Here is a 17,560-nt window from a genome sequence, read left to right as displayed (position 1 = left end):
CATAGCTTGTGAGGCCACTAGTGCAGGATGACAAGCCATACAGTTTCAGAGCGAGTTTGCATTCCCCACTACTAGCAGAGCATCTTCTAGCATTTGGTATGTTGACAGAGGCGCTTCCCGCCACATGAAAGGAATCATAGAGTACCTCTCAGAGCTTTCAGAGGGTGATACTGATATGGAGGTAGTACTTGGTGATGACAGCATTGTTAGAGCAGTCGGTGTGGGAACATTGACATTTCATAGGGGACCCAAACCTCCCTTGAAAGTGTCAAATGTTCTATATGTGCCTGGAATGAAGAAGAACCTAATATCCGTCTCAACACTTTAGGATAGAGGGTATGATGTGTTGTTCAGGAGAGGGCAGGTGCTTATTTATCCTAGGGGAACTCCAGCTTCTTCAGCTAGAGAGATTGGTGTGTGCCATGCCAAGGTGTACAAGTTCTCATTCCAGCCCCTAATGGCATTGAGTAGCAGCACCCGAGACAAGACCGACAGCAGATCTAGCAATTCAGAGTTATGTGAGATTTAGCACCACAAGATGGGGCACATGTATCATGGGGCCTTGAGTACATTGCAAGAGATCACCACTGGTGTCCCAGATTTCAATTCTGATCACCTTGATGTATGCAGAGGATCTGCTATGGGGAAGTTTGCCAGATCCCCTTTTCCCAGCAATGACAGCAGAGCGACTGGGATCCCTGGCTTGATATATACCGATGTGAGTGGTCGGATGTCTCATGTATCATTGAGTGGCTATGAGTACTATGTTTTATTCATTGATGACCACTCCAGGAAGACCTGGATTTATTTCTTGAAGACCAAGAGTGAGGTCTTCAAGCGGTTCCAATAGTTCAAAGCTCTTGTGGAGACCCAGACAGATAGGAAGATCAAGGTCCTCATGTCGGACAATGGAGGGGAGTATACCCTTGGTGAGTTTGTTGATTTTTGTGATGAGGCAGGCATTAGAAGGAAGTTCACAGTTCCTTACAACCCCCAACAGAATGGGGTTACAGAGAGGAAGAACAGATCCATTGCAGGGGCTACCAAAGCCATGCTTCATGATCAGGGGTTACCTTTATTTTTGTGGGCAGAGGCCTGCAACACTGTTGTGTACTTGCAGAACAGGAGTCCACATCGTGCCTTGGGGAATATGACTCTGGAGGAGGTTTTTTCTGGGAAGAAGCCTGATGTTGGGCACTTTCGTATCTTTGGGTGCCTTACATATTCCTATGTCCCCAAGGAGAATAGGACCAAGCTAGAGCCCACTGAAGACAAGGGCGTCTTTGTGGGTTATAGCGACACCTCGAAAGCTTATCAGATTTATATTCCTGCGCAGAGGAAAGTGGTTGCCAGGCGGGATGTGAAGTTCGAGGAGGAGAGAGCTTTCAGGAGGTCAAGGGAGTTAGAGTATCCAGAGTCACCAGATCCTCACGAGCAGTTGAGTCAGTCACAGGGATCCAGTGGTCAGGGATCAAGAGGTACATCAATTACAGTGTCAGGCCCATCAGTGAGCAGTGGCTCTCAGAGTCAGGTGTGTGGTTCCTCGGGCAGCTTGCAAGGCAGTGCGCAGAGCAATTCACAGGGTAGTCCACTAATGGACAGTTCGCACGGTACTTCAGCGTCTACAGGCACAGATTCAAGCATGAGGTCAATTGGCAGGTCTTCAGGAGTTCAGGCTTCTGATGATGATGAGGATTCTTTCACTCCAATGGGAGAAGTATGTTCAGGGAAGAGGAAGCCCAAGAGGCTTCAAGATACCTTGCGCGAGACCACATCAGTTGCTGGGCCAAAGAGATAGGTTAGAGAGAGTAAACCACCTGAGCAGATCTGTAGTTACATGTCATTGGTAACAAGCATTGTTGACTCTGAGGCTTCTAGTTATGAGGAGGCAGGCAGCCAGCAGGTCTGGAGAGAGGCCATGATGGAGGAGCATTCTTCTATTATGAAGATCGATGTTTGGAAGGTAGTGCCTAGGCCTGAAGGTAAATCAATTCTTACTTCAAGATGGCTCTACAAGATAAAGCATGCTGAAAATGTCAGCATCAAGAAGTTCAAGGCTCAATTTGTGGCGAGAGGGTTCTCACAAGTAGAGGGAGTTTACTATGAGAAGACCTTCGCTCTCGTAGCTTGGTATACATCTATTCGCTCCATTATATCGATTGCAGCAGAGATGGGTTGGAAGATCCACCAGATGGATGTGAAGACCGCATTTCTCAATGGCTTCATTCAGGAGGAGGTTTATATTGAGCAGCCGCAGGGCTTTGAGGTGCATGGGAAGGAGTCCCATGTATGCAGATTGAAAAAGGCACTCTATGGCCTGAAGCAAGCTCCTAGAGCTTGGTACTCTAGGATTGATACATACTTGCAGCAGTTGGGTTTCACAAAGAGTGAGGCTAATCCGAACCTATACTTCATTGTGGTGGGTGAGGAGCCTCTCATTCTGGTGTTGTATGTTGATGACTTGATCATCACTGGTGCAGAGAGACTCATTGAGGGCTGCAAGAGAGATCTTGCTTCAGAGTTTGAGATGAAGGATATCGGCTTGATGCATTATTTTCTGGGATTGGAGGTGTGGCAGGAGGAGGGGCATTTCTTCCTGGGACAAGGGAAGTACATTGTGGATATTCTTAGCAGATTTCACATGGAGGACTGCAAACCCATGTCTACACCTATGATCACTAACTGGAAGAAGCTTCACGCTTCTGATTCCGAGTTGGTGGATCCTACTCTATACAGACAGTTGATTGGTTGTTTGATGTATTTGGTCAACACTTGACCAGATATATGTTTTGCAGTTAACACTATGAATCAATTCATTTGTGAGCCCAGGAGAGTGCACTGGGTGGCTGCAAAACACATTCTTCGTTACTTGCAGGGGACAGTGGATTTTGGTCTGGATTATAGACAGGGTGATGGAGTGAGACTGGCAGGGTACACGGATTCAGATTGGGCAGGTTGTGCTTCAGATAGGAAGAGACTTTCGGATGTTGTTTTGGGTTGGGCTCGGCAGTTGTGTCGTGGATCAGCCGAAAACAATAGTCAGCTGCATTGAGATCAACTAAGGCAGAGTATATGGTTGCTAGTTTGGCTAGTTGTGAGGCCATATGGCTTCGCAAGATGTTGTTTGGTCTATCTCGTCAGGGATTGAGACCTTCAGTAATTTATTGTGATAATCAGAGTTGCATAAAACTCACGGAGAATCCAGTTTTTCATGACAGGTTAAAGCATATTGAGATCAAGTATCACTTCATTAGAGACTATGTCCAAAAGGGAGTTGTCAAGCTTGAGTACATTTCCACAAATGAGCAGGTAGCGGACATTTTCACCAAAGCCTTACCACGGGGCAAGCATGTCTACTTCAGAGACAAGATGGGAGTGGTGAGAAACACTTTCCTCTGTAAGAGGGAGTGTTAAAATTTGGGTACAAGAGGACAAGTGGTTCTCTAAGGCTTTGATCTTTGGCCCAAGGAAAACTGTCCAAATTTATTTTTTACTTTTCTCCTAAAGTGACTTTATAAGTGGTAAAGTCAATTTAATTTAAAAGTGACTTTATAAGTAGTAAAGTTACATTCTAATTTAAAAGTGACTTTATTAGTGGTAAAGTTACATTCTAATTTAAAGGTGACTTTATTAAAGTCAATGAAGAATTAGAAAGTGAAAAAGCGACTATGGAAATAAAAGGCTAAGTGGGTCTTTATTTGAGTGGGTGAGTTAAAAAATAGAAAGTGAGAATTAAATGCACATTTATTCTCATCCCTAGATCTAAATGAATCTCAGCGATTAGATCTTAGGGTAACCCAAAAGGTCATTTAGAGAATAAAAGGAGAAGAGAAGAGGAAAAAATCAATTCATTCTTTCATAAGCATTTGAGAGAAAGAGAAGAGGGAGCAAGGAGAAAATTTCTGAGCAGTGAGGAAGTGAAGGAGAGTAGCAAGAAGACATTTCAGCAAATCTGGGCAGCAGCATTTATTGGCACACATCCCAAGGCAAACCGTACAGCAGGAGAAAGGCACAGAAATCGAGGAAGAGAGACAGAAGAAAAGGCATGAATTTTGAGGTAGATTTGGGCACGGATTTCTTCTTGGCACAAGGGAAAATTTCTGTTTTGGTTGTTTGCTGATTGGCACGATTTTCGAGACGGAGTTCAAACACTTAAATCGAGATAAGTTGTAATTTGTGGTTGTTGGAATTTTTACTGTGTATTTCAGTTTCTCTGTAAAAGCATTTTCAGAAATAAAGAAGAGCTCTCAAACTGGTTTTCCCCAAAGAGTTGTAGAGAGTTTTTCCAGGGTCACATTGACCAAAAATAACTGTGTTATTTTTTGTGTGTGGCTGTCATAATTTTGTTGTGTTTTATTTCTACAATTTCAGCAGTTGTGAAATCTCTAAATTTGTGTTTTCAGAAAATTATTGTCATTTCCAGATTTTAGAATTTTTATCATGCTTGGATTTAAAACTAAATGCATGGAGTGATAAGGAAAACTAATAACCAGAGTGGAGGTTGAAATTTGTTCAATTTCAAATTATAGTTTCTTATCATCAAGACTAATGCCAAGCAACAAATATAAGAGAACACAAGATATAGGCACGCTGTCAGGGCAAAACCCCACTTTAGGGGAAAACCCGATCAAATTCTTCCTTCAATAGATTCAAGATGAGATGACCAAGACCCTTACAAACTAGATTAGAGACTCCCTCCATCAAGTCAACCTTGTGAATAGCATTGCATTCTTCAAAGTGATAACATAGTCCAGTAGTAGGCTTCATACTTTGGTTTTGTATGAGTAGTAGTCATTTGATAACTTGGTCACATAACAAGGTTATGTCTTTGTTCAACATTGTAACCAACACTATAATATATGCTTCGGTCCAACAATGATCAACATTGTAATATACTCCTATCCTCGGTCCTGTGATGACTGCCCTAAACTCATATCTCAGTTCTGTAATGATCTGAGTTTTCCTTACTGCAATATACCAAGATTTCATCACTAAGGTAGAACTGAACTCAATCACTGCGATGTAACTAAACTGTAATAGGACCGAACTTTTGTGGTAGCATTGAAAAGCATCTAACTGTAATAACACATGACTGCAATAGCACTAAACTTATGTGATAGCACCGAAACTACAATCCGTGCCTACTTCAAAGCTATTACGAATTCTTCTCTGCACTTGAACCAAAATTCTATCTCTTGTCTCCACCGAAAAACTTCTTTGAAATCCGCACTTGCATCACAAAAAGATATGCCAAAATTGTCTTTGTGTTTTGAGCGAAGTGGACATGCCTATTTATAGTAGTTCCCTTTTGAAATAGGCCGACATGAGTTCGTTGAAGAGTTGTGTCTCCATATATGGTGAGGCCAACTTGAGTTCATTTGAATGTAGCTGACTTGACGATGATTTATTTGAGGCCGACAGCAAGGAGACTTGATGGAGGAGTCTTTGACCAAAGAATAAATTGATTTTGACTCAAATAAACAATCTTAAAGCCTACAATGGAGGCTTGACCTATGATAATTGACCCAAACATGAAACCAATGCTTTAACAAGTCAATTCAATAATAATAAAAATTCATTTTGCTTTTCTTTTGAAAAATATATTACAATTTGACTTCAAATAGAATGAACACTGAACGTAGTTACATACTTCAACACTCCCTCTTAACTAGGGAGGTATTCATATTTACATATAATCAAAGAAGTACATGGAAGATCTCAAACACATCATCTATGAAGAATTTTAGGCACCGCAATGCCATGCACTAGATTCTTGACTAGCGCAATCTATCCAACGTCTCTCAACAGTTTAGGCACCGCAATGCCATGGACTAGATTCCTGACCAGGGAAATCTATCCAAGTGGGACTAAAATGGACTCAAGCTTTCAGCCTCTCTAGGTACCATCAGGGTTACTTGCTAACCATCAACCCAGGGATCTAGGTGTGTATTCGAGTTTAGAGCTTTATGACCAACACCACCCTCCCAACTTCGAGACCTAGGCATCAACACAAAATGTTGGCCATATGTCCTCCTAGGCAATGCTTTACTCACAAAGTCTTAACACTCCTTAATCCAGCAGATCAAGGACAACAAATCTCTCCCGATTACACTGATCGGTAACCAGAATGCTATCAAAACTTCGAGAGATTTACCTGTACAAACACAACCCCAATCATTAATATACTTTGACATGTACATAATTAAGTACAAACCTTCGGGGTCTTTCAAACAACTAGATGTTGCTTCTCAATTTTTCACAGTAGGACTAACAACTGAATCTTTGACAGAAGACTCCTCAATCATACACTTTCCTTTCCTACTTCTCATGCAACAACATATCCTTCAAAATGCATTCTCCAATCAAAACTATGTTATGCCCTTCCTCTCAACCAGGGAGATTTCTTCTATCCAGGCTCCCTCTTAATCTCAAGGAGATCTCTTCTATTTAGGCCCCCACTTAACCCAAGGAGATCAGCTTCTTCTTATTGGAGAACTTTTCATGGCTTCCATCCTTCTTATCAGAGTCATTCATATATCATGCTTATCACATAAAGTTTACTTACGATCATCTTCTCCATCTTGAAGATGATGTACTTACACAACATACAACCAAAACTATAGTAGCATGAAGTTAGCCATATCAAAATCTTATAATAGCAAAAGCATTAGACTTTACAAACATAATCAGCAAGAGACTATATTTCAACACTTCAACTTCTTGCTCAGGTTTTGTTACAAACCCTAAATCACATCTGCAGCTCATCAAGATATCAAACTCATTATGTCTAGAATATGACAAAATATTCTTTTATGAAACAATTCAGATCAATGCATCTAACAACTTTCAGAATTCATATGTTAGACTACCTACTACGATTTTAAACAAACCCTAGATTTCATACATGAGCTCCAATAATCATTCATAGCTTATCAACATGACTAGCTTCTACTAGGGTTTGACATAAACCCTAGATATCTTATTTACGAATTCTCAACAATCACTATATAGATTCACAGATTCCATATTGTTATGCATACTAGAGAATTTAACTACTACTAGGGTTTAGCTGCAAAACCCTAGATTTTCAAACAACATTATCCTAGAATATCAAACTCAGACAAAGGCTTCGATTAAACCCTAAGACTTATGACCAACAATAATTAGGCCAACACACATATCTAGGAATTCATTATCATGCATAAGCATATCATATGTCAGACAATATTCATTAGACATATACCAATCTAGACCAGGCTAAAGATTCAATCAATGGACACATTTCATTCCTTACCTTAAATACATAACAAGGGTTTTTCTTTTAGACCCAACCAAACCCTAAAGATCTAGGGTTCCATACCATAGCAAAGCAAACCCTACTATATCAAAAACTCCAAAGGTTTGGGATCTTAGACAGCATCGTCCAACACTAACAAGTTAGGGTTTTCATGATCATAACAAAACCCCAAACATGACATCATCAAAAAAACTTCAAATAGCATTTCCCAATAACCCTAAGCAGGCTAGGGTTTCAGACATCATCATTAGCATACCCTTAAGTTAGGGTTTTCTCGAGAACCTGTCTAGGGTTCTAAAAGAGAAATCAAGGTTGTAAGGAGGGTAGATTTATCAAATGATGAATCACCCTTAAACAAGAATCTTTATGATTCAAGACAGCTAGACATAATGATGTTAGTAATGTAACGTAAGTTTCAAAAATAGGATGAACGTACTTTTAAGAGAATTTTATAAGGTGTATAGTCTAAGACATACCTGCAGATGTTCCTTAACAAACCTTGTAAGGATTCCTTGAAGTGTTCTCCTTGTATTCAACCATGATCTTTTATACCTGTGATACATACTTTCAAGCAAAACATGTGATACCAAGAACATGATTTAATTTCTTGAGTTAGATCTTCTATGTAACCATGGAGGATAATATCGAAGATCAAGTTATTCACTCTTTCAATCAACATTGAGACTTTTTCTTGAAATCATAGACTACTTGTAAACCCTAGAAGATAAGGATTAAGATTCTATTATGATATTTTAGTATGTTATCCAGGGAGTACAATATTTATCCTAGACTAGCTATAAACAAGGATTATATGAACCATGTAAGATTAGATACTTTGAAAATTTAAAAGCTTATGAACATACGTACCTTGAGTTTAGACATGTTGCAAGTGCATTTTATTAAGTGACAATACTTAATTGATTTCCTTGAGCTGGTACCTTGGATTCAGACTATCAATTCAGATCCTCAAGGCTTGAATCTCCATAGGACAGACTTCAGATTCCTTTCATAGTCTTCAAATGTTTTAGATCTCGGATTAAACTCATAATAGAGCTCGAAATTTTAAACCAGACTTTATATATGTAATTTGGACTTCAAATTGTTCTTTGTAGCAAGTCCTTAATTGTTTCTCAATGTTTCGTTCTTCAGTCAGTCCTTGCTTCTTTGCTCTACCAGCAATATGATGCTCTTGACATATTTTAATATGATGTTATAGTTCTTGAGGCGGCTTTCTTTCATTATTGTTTTTGATTGAACTATAGATGTCTAAACTCTTCTCTGTACATTTGAACTTGTCCAATCCTCATTCTAAAGATGATCTAAACTGCTTTCACTGTGGCATATTGGAACCCATCATTGAGACATCTAAACCTTCTCCTTCTTCTTCAAGGTGTCTTTAATATGGTGAATAAAGACTGAACTAGCTCACTGTAATCTTAGTTCCATTAGCTCATAAATGTCCATTTTGATTTTGATCTAACTAACATGTTCTTCAAGACAAATGCAAACATAAACTTTCACTGAGAATGCTTCAAAGATGTTTAAGTGGTCTTCAAACTGCCTTTGACCTTGACCATAGCTTTGATGCCATGTTGAGAAATCCAAAGTGTGGTAATTAAACGATTTCTCTTATTATGACATTATCTTGTGATGTTTTTCATTATTATTATTTGTTCTTTTGAATGATCTTATCATCAAGACTAATGCCAAGCAACAAATAGAAGAGAACACAAGATATAAGCACACTGTCGGGATAAAACCCCACTTTAGGGGAAACCCAGGTCAAATTCTTCCTTTAGTAGATTCAAGATGAGACAACCAAGATCCTTACAGACTAGACTAGACACTCCCTCCATCAAGTCAACCTTGTGAATGGCATTGCATTCTTCAAGTGATAACATAGTCCAATAGTAGGCTTCATACTTCGGTTATGTATGAGTAGTAGTCATTTGATAACTTGGTCACATAACAAGGTTATATCTCTATTCAACACTATAACCAACACTGTAATATATGCTTTGATCCAGCAATGATCAACACTATATATACTCCTGTCCTCGGTCCTGTGATGACTACCCTAAACTCATAACTCAGTTCGGTAATGCGCTGAGTTTTCCTTACTGCAATATACCAATATTTCATCACTAAGGTAGCACCGAACTATGATAGTACCAAACTTTTGTGGTAGCACCAAATAACATCTAACCAGTGTAGATAATATCGGCGAAATATCGCCGAATAGCATAAATATCGCGATATTTTCAGCGAGCTGAAATATCGCGATATTTTCGGCTCCTGAAAATATCGCGATATTTCCGAAATATCGGCGATATTTCAGCAAAATATCGCGCGACGATATAAAATATCGTCGGGTGTGTTTTTCCGCGGCTACAAAAAGGAAAAGTTGGTTTTTTTTCTTCATTTTTGTTTCTGAGTGTTGGAGAAGGAAAGGAAAGAGTTTTGTGGTGCTTGTCAAGGAGGGTTTGAGGATCAAACAATGATTATCACCACCAATTAAGATTTTTTTGTGGATCAAAGATTGAAGAATAGTGAGACAAACTTCATTTCTTCCATTAACAGGTATGTTCTTAAAAACCCTTTGTTAATGATTTTTTCATAGATTTAGGGTTATGCTTGCTTGCCTCTTTGCCTACCAACATTTTGTTTCTTTGTTTTTTTCCATTTGCTATGATTTTCATGCCCATGAACCAATGCAAGGGTTTTCTCCATATTTGGACAGCAAGCTTCATTTTTTTTTTCAACTTTCTTATGCACCCTCTTATTGCCATTTTTCATTCACATTGCAAAATGCAAATAATGTAGTAATTTTTTTTGAAGGAGGTGGTTATTACTTATTATTTTTTCATTTTGTGTTGGGGGGTTTAATGCCAATTTTTTGTTTTTCTTGTGCCCTAGGTTTGAATTAGTTCACTACAAGTCTATAAATGTCAAATATGCCAAAAGCCTTGGACCCATTTGGGAGTATGGGGAGGCTGTTGATGGGGCAAATCAGGCATATATATCATGCAACTTGTGTGGGAACAAGATGTCAGGAGGGGTTACACGATTGAAATGCCATCTCGCTAGACTCTATACATATGATGCAGATGTAATGCCTTGTATGGTTTCTAGTGCAGAGGTTATACAAAAAGCTCGTGAAGCAATTGTTGAACAAGACAGAAAGAAAGCTGCTAGGGAAAGGCCAATGATCTCAGTTAGATAGCTGCTAGTTTTATTTGTTTTGCAACTTTTGCTACATATAATTTTATAACTCATGACGATGAAATACTTTTAAAGTTTTATATGTGATGTTATTTTGTTTGAGTCCTTGATTGGACAATTATCAATATCAGGGATCAGCAAGATATGTGATGTTATTTTGTTTGAGTCCTTGATTGGACAATTATCAGGGATCAGCAGGATTTGGTATCGCCTTTGAAGTTTGATGTATCATTTCTATTTGACATCATATATATCAATGCCTTCTTCATATTTATGTGCCAATGTGTTTAGTTCATGTTGTTATTGCTTTATATGTTTAGAAATCTGAAAAATAAAAAAATAATAAATAAAAATTAAAAATTAAATAAATAAATAAATAATGAATATATTATGCATTTTTTATGCTTGCCGATATTTGCCGATATTTTCGCCGATATTGCCGATAATATATTTTCTGGACCCTCGCCGATATTTTCCCAATACCGATATTATCAACACTGCATCTAACTATAATAGCACATCACTGCAATAGCACTGAACTTTTGTGATAGCACCGAACCTGCAATCATCACCTACTTCAGAGATATGACGAATTCTTCTTTGCATTTGAACTGAAATCCTGTCTCATCTCCACCGAAAAACTTCTCTGGAACTGCATTTGCATCACAGAAAGATATGCTGAAATTGTCTATGCTTTTTGAGCGAAGTGGACATGCCTATTTATAGTAGTTTCCTTTTGAAATAGGCCAACATGAGTTCGTTGAAGAGTTGTGTCTCTATATATGGTGAGGTCGACTTGAGTTCATTTGAATGTAGCTGACTTGATGATGACTTATTTGAGGCCGACGGCAAGGAGACTTGATGTAGGAGTCTTTGACCAAACAAAAAATTGATTTTGACTCAAATAAACAATCCTAAATCCTACAATGGAGGCTTGACCTATGACAATTGGCCCAAGCATGAAACCCATCCTTTAACAAGTCAATTCAATAATAACAAAAATTATTTTTTCTTTTCTTTTGACAAATATATTACATTTTGACATCAAGTAAAATGAAGACCGAACCTAGTTACATTCTTCAACACCTAGAGCATCATTTTCCCGACAAACCACCCATAAAAAAACTTCAATCTCTTGGTCTCAACTGCGTTGGTGTCTCTCCTAGGCCTCCTACAAATCTGAGGAAATTCTGACGGTGGGGTTGTGACATATCCCAAGCCCTAGCCTCAAGATTGGTTTTGCCCTAAGTTTCCCTAGGCTAGTTCCTCATAGGGATCATTTTGCACCTTGAGTGTAAATCACTTCTTTGATCCCTCTCTCCTCCTTGTTTAGGTCAAATCTATCATTGGTTGCTAGACTCCTTCCTCTTGACCTCACATGGGTCCACTTGGTCCCACGTGGTCCCATACCTTTGAAAAGTCAACTCTTCAAAAACTACTTGGGAAACCAAGTTCAACAAGGATTTCAGGTTTTTGAAAGCTCCTTTACAATTCACACTGATTTCAAGGTTTTGAAAGCTCCTTTACAATTCACACTCCTTAAACCTAGCCCTTAAATCCTCATCCCCTTCTCCTAGAAAGCCTTGTACCTTGCTTAAGAAGCAAGCAAGTCCCATTCTTGAGCCTCCCTTAGGAAAGGGTCCCCGAGATCACTCCACACCCATCTTAGTTGATCTATCCTTCATAAGTGATTCTCCATATATCGGGCCTCCTCCCATCGGTGAAAGTCCATAAAGAGTAGAAAGCTTTAGATGTGTTGACAATGGGCTTTAGCTTCATTGTTGCTCTTGACCTAGCAAGTGCCCCTCTAGGACCCCCTACTAGTTTGAGCAGTAACATTTTGGCGTTGTTGTCGAGGAGGAAGAAGGTCTACCTCCCTAGTGAATCATTGAGGAATTGATTCATTAACGACATCTATAAGCATTCCTCTAGCGACTCCATTCATTGTCCAAACCCCTAGTTTACTTGAAGGCAACAACATTCCTCCTTTAACTAGGGCTGCTACAAGAAGGGGAGAACGAACTCCATCACTTGTTAGAACCGCCCTTCTCCCTGAATTTGAGAAAGTCAATGATCCTTCCCCAAAGATGGCATCTAGTTCTAACACTGACCCAAAACAAGACCAACCCAAGATGACCAAAAGTGAAAGACACTTGGTTAGTGTCTTTGCCCCTTTGAACTTGAGTGATGATCCCAAACCATTACGTGAAAATTATAACCGATGGTTACCCAAGTTCAAAGGGGATGCTACTTGGGCTGTCTGTGACTTTGTCGAGGAATTCTATTGGCAGATATCCCCTAGGATGATCTTCGATGAAGAAAGGCTCGTGATGCTTTTTGTTCTATCGCTTGAAGCAATGTTGCACGTAGCAGGGACGTTTTTTGGAAGCGAGGACGCAGAAGCGTCATTTCCCAAAAATCTAGGAAGCGAAGCATCTCGGAAGCGTATACTATATATATATATTAAAAAAAAACATCCAAAATACCAAATTAGTTGTAGAAGACATGAAAACATGCATATTTTTACATAAATCAAGATAGATATGGCATTCATTGTACATCAATGATTAATTATTCCAACATCAACCATCTAGAATTTAGATTCTTCTTCTCTTGTGTAGCCTTTGCCTCTACTTCAATTCTATAGGGATATTAGTCAACATTGCCTAATTTTGATCAAAAAGCTTAATCCAAGCCTTATAATATGTATAGAAAGCTTAACATGCCTAATCAATGATTTTGACTTGAGTGAAGGGTACATAGTTGTTAAGGCCATGACAAAGGAGTTCAACAATCAACAACATCGACACTAGGGTACATATAGGGCTTAATGCTCTTGATTAAAGTTAGAAATAATTAATTCCTACTTGTCTATGGTTGTAATTTTCTATTTGAGGAGTTTGTTCCTACATAATAGGAATTAGCTAGAATATAGTTTCTCCTAGTTTAGTGTGTGGTTGAGAGAATCTCTCAACCACACTACTGTACGTCTAAGATAGCATTCCTATCTTGAGACTATTGATTGTATAAATATGTGTGTAATTTCCTCATTCAATATTAATAGAATATATTTTTGAGTGTCTGCAATTTTATCTTGGTATCAGAGCCTGAGGGCCTAGCCCCTCGTGGGCTTGGCTGCTCCTGGGCTGAAGAGAATAAAAGTTTTGTGAATGTTTTTTGTCCATCACCCTCCGTTGGCCAGCGCAGTTGTGGTTGTGGCGATTCACCCCTGAGATCTGCTTCATTGGGAGAATTATGGACTGAGCCTGCCGACTGGTATCATGTTGATGGATGTGTTGTGTGTGCATGTTCTCTAGAGTAAAGTTGATCAGCGCAGCGCTGGTAGTGTGGCCTGCTATGTCTGCTTCAACACATTGTTGTATGGACTTATGTACCTATGGTGTTTGGCGCTAGAGTTTTGTTAGCCATGTTTGTTTATATGAACTAGCATATGCGCTAGTGTGAGACAATGTAAACCAGGTGGAGCGCGCCCGCAGCCACAACAAGAAGGCGGGGCTCGACCGCCTCTGCGAGGTCGTCTGAGGCAACTTTCTCAACATGCCCTTTGCAGACAACAGCTTCGACGCTGTCTATTCCATCGAGGCCACCTGCCATGCCCCTGAGCTCCAGGATGTGTATGCCGAGATCTACCGGGTTTTGAAACCGGGTCGCCTCTATGTTACCTATGAATGGGTGACCACGCCCAAGTTTCGGGCTGACAATCCCGAGCATGTTGAGATTATTCACGGAATCGAGCACGGCGATGCGTTGCCTGGGCTCCGGAACTACAAGCAGATTGTCGAAATAACAAACAGCGTCGGCTTTGAGGTCTTGGAGGAGAGGGACCTGGCGCTCCCGCCGGCTCAGCCCTGGTGGAAGAGGCTTAAGATGGGCAGGATTGCTTATTACAGAAACCACATTGTGATTGCTATTTTGTCTTTCTTGGGCATTGCTCCCCAGGGAGTTGTGGATGTGCATGAAATGTTGTTTAAGACTGCAGATTATCTTACCAGAGGTGGTGAAACCGGCATCTTTACCCCCATGCATCTCATGATCTGCCGAAAGTTGTTGCAGCAGCAGCAAAATTCTGCTGAAGGCGATGAATAAGGCAATCTTCAATTGTCAACACCAGATGTTCCTTGAAAGGCTCTGCGGCGACGAAAAGCAGATCTTCGTTCCAGAATGTGTTGTGTGCTATTTTATCTGTGTGTTTGATCTGGTGGACTGTCTGCGAGGCTGCCTAACCTGTGGAGGGCAAAATCAGATCATGGTGAAGTTGAATCATGGTGGAAAATCAGAGAATTGTGGTAGAGTAGGAGAGGTTGTGGTTTTTTGTGCATACTTGGGTAAACGTTTTTTTTTCGAGAAGTATTTTTTTTTTTTTGGAATTTAAATTGATATACATATTGAGATTAGCCACCTCAATATGAAGTTATTTTGTTAGAATTGGCTATTCTAACAAATGACTGGTTCATGGAGTTCCAAGAATTTATTTGACAAAGATGCCCAAGATGTCAACTATGAAATGATGGGATAAAGGAGCAATAACAACGTTTATGGTGGACAGCAACATAAATGTTTGTTTGAGTTAGTGTGGAATAAACTCCCTAATATGTTATAAGCAAGTCCAGTTGTGGTAATGGTCATTGTATGTACCCAAAAACTCCAAAATGTTGAATGAAATGTAAGCCTTTTAAAGGTATTTGAAAGTTCGTGGTGATCTCAAAACCACTTTGTAATGGTTTATGGTCAGCCTGAAACCATCTTTTGTCACTGTAATGTGATGGTTGGTGGTGAGCCAGAAACCATCTATAGAGTCTTAGTGGCTACAGGATTTGCCCAGTGGTGGCACATTTAAGTTCCGGATTTGCCCGGTGGTGGCAGATCGGACTTGCCTGGTGGTGGCATATTGAAGTTGGCGGATTTGCCTGGTGGTGGTAGAACGGACTTGCCCGGTGGTGGCATATTGAAGTTGGCAGATTTGCCCGGTGGTGGCAGATCGGACTTGCCCGGTGGTGGCATATTGAAGTTGGCAGATTTGCCCGGTGGTGGCAGATTGGACTTGCCCGATGGTGGCATATTGCCTGAGTGGCTAACGTGTACATGAGAGCTTTGTGCTCGTAGGAGTAGGTGGACTGCAGTAACACCTGGCTCACGGTCTCAGATATTGGTGTGTCTGAGCACAAGAGGGTCAGCGCACTTTTCTATCTGATAGTTGCATCGAAAGGCGCAATCAACGCAACTGTTTGCAATTGGTATTTGGACATGAATATTTAGCTTAGAAAGGCACTGATCTCTCTTTGTTTTTGGAGGTTCTGTATATGCAATTCGCCTGATGGTGGTGGATTTGACTATCATGACAAGTAGTCATTAAGGGGGGGAGTTAGAAATAATTAATTCCTACTTGTCTATGGTTGTAATTTTCTATTTGAGGAGTTTGTTCCTACATAATAGGAATTAGCTAGAATATAGTTTCTCCTAGTTTAGTGTGTGGTTGAGAGAATCTCTCAACCACACTACTGTACGTCTAAGATAGCATTCCTATCTTGAGACTATTGATTGTATAAATATGTGTGTAATTTCCTCATTCAATATTAATAGAATATATTTTTAAGTGTTTGCAATTTTATCTATTAAATGCCAATCACATGCCCTCATACATGATATAATCCAATGAAATGCCACAATCCCATTAACCCTGAAAATTGTTAAGTCTACTGAATTTTGAATGGGATATGAAATTCTATTTTCTCCATATGAAATCTAATGAGGTTGGAACCACTCTCAAACATCCTAAGTCATTTCATGGTAATGTTAAAAATTTAAGTAAAAGGATGGAAATGAAAGATAAAGGAGAATCTCACTTTAACTTTAAGAATTTAACATTACCATTAGGGAGCATCTAGGAAGCGTCTAAGGAGCATCAAGGGGCACCTTGGGAGTCTTTAGAAAGTGTAGTTCCTCACATAACAGTTCGAAATTTCCAAAAACAAAAAAACAAAAAAAGCCCCATGGAATAGTGTGAACTATCCACCTTCTCTCGGATCCGCTCGCAATCCGTGGTGGATACACGCCCGAACCTCCACAAATCTGCACCTCATCCTTTCCAGATCCGCAGATCAAGCAAAAGGAACCGCGGATCCGATTTTCCAATCCGCGTTCTGCCAAAGGATTGGTGGCGGATTTGTATGGGACGCGGATCTGCCTCCAGATCCTTGGGGAGGGGACGGTTCCTGCGACACTGGCTTGAAGGACAAACAAGAGAATGGTACCTTACCCTTCCCCCAACATGCATAGAAGACTTTGATGACTTTGAAGGCCTATTCATGAAGAGATGGTCATGCAATGCCCAAGGAACCTTTAACATTGAAAATTCTATCAAATAACCAAGGGAAGGGAAGACATACAGGAATTCATTCAAAAATTTGATAGGGTAGTCAAGGATATCCCCGATCATTTGAAACCCTTTGAAGCTAATATCCTTGATAAATTCATAAAAGTTGTGGGTGGCCACTTGACCTATGCACTAAGGGACAAGAAACCTTCCACATTGGTTGAAGCCAAAGAGATAGCAATGGAAGTTGAGGAAAACTTACAAATCTCAAAGGTAGATGCCACTAACCACCCTAGAGCTAAAGGCGAGGTTAAGAAGGAGAAATCCAAAGATCAACATGAAGAAACCCTCTTAGCCATCCTCAAGAAAATGGAGAAGTTTACTGAAGAAGCCAACTCACTTGACAAGGTTATCATGAATAAAATCACTGCCTTGGAAAGGGCCCAAAAATCTAGTTATATTTTGTAATGCCCCCATTTTTATTTTCCTCCATAGTACAGCCAGGGTGGATTTCCAAGGCAGGAGGTGGCTAGGTCAGTGGAGCAGGTTTATGTCGTCAGGTGTTCTGATGGAGTTTTGAGGAGTCTTTATGGGATCTGATGGCATTCGCTTGGCATATTTCAGCATGCGCACAGTTTGCCTTTCGTTCCGTCGCATTCCGACAACTTTCAAAAATTAGCATTATTATGGGGTATAACTTAATTAAT

At 39.9% G+C, this 17,560-nt stretch overlaps 1 protein-coding gene and 1 pseudogene across 1 annotated transcript in view; one reads left to right on the top strand and one right to left on the bottom strand.

The window, feature by feature from the left end:
* The window catches only part of LOC149180517 (Ribosomal protein L36), a 128,232-nt gene that overhangs the window by 15,255 nt on the left and 95,417 nt on the right, over positions 1-17,560 (bottom strand). The window lies entirely within an intron of this gene.
* LOC149180518 (24-methylenesterol C-methyltransferase 2 pseudogene) lies at positions 539-14,626 on the top strand (annotated as a pseudogene).

The sequence above is a fragment of the Pinus tabuliformis genome, chromosome 3_2, assembly GCF_031772625.1.
Source record: "Pinus tabuliformis cultivar Carrire ecotype Pingquan chromosome 3_2, CPIR1, whole genome shotgun sequence".
NCBI classification, from domain to species: Eukaryota; Viridiplantae; Streptophyta; class Pinopsida; order Pinales; family Pinaceae; genus Pinus; species Pinus tabuliformis.
The sequence above is the reverse complement of the archived record's forward strand: the minus strand, read 5'-3'. Positions and strand labels throughout refer to the sequence as shown.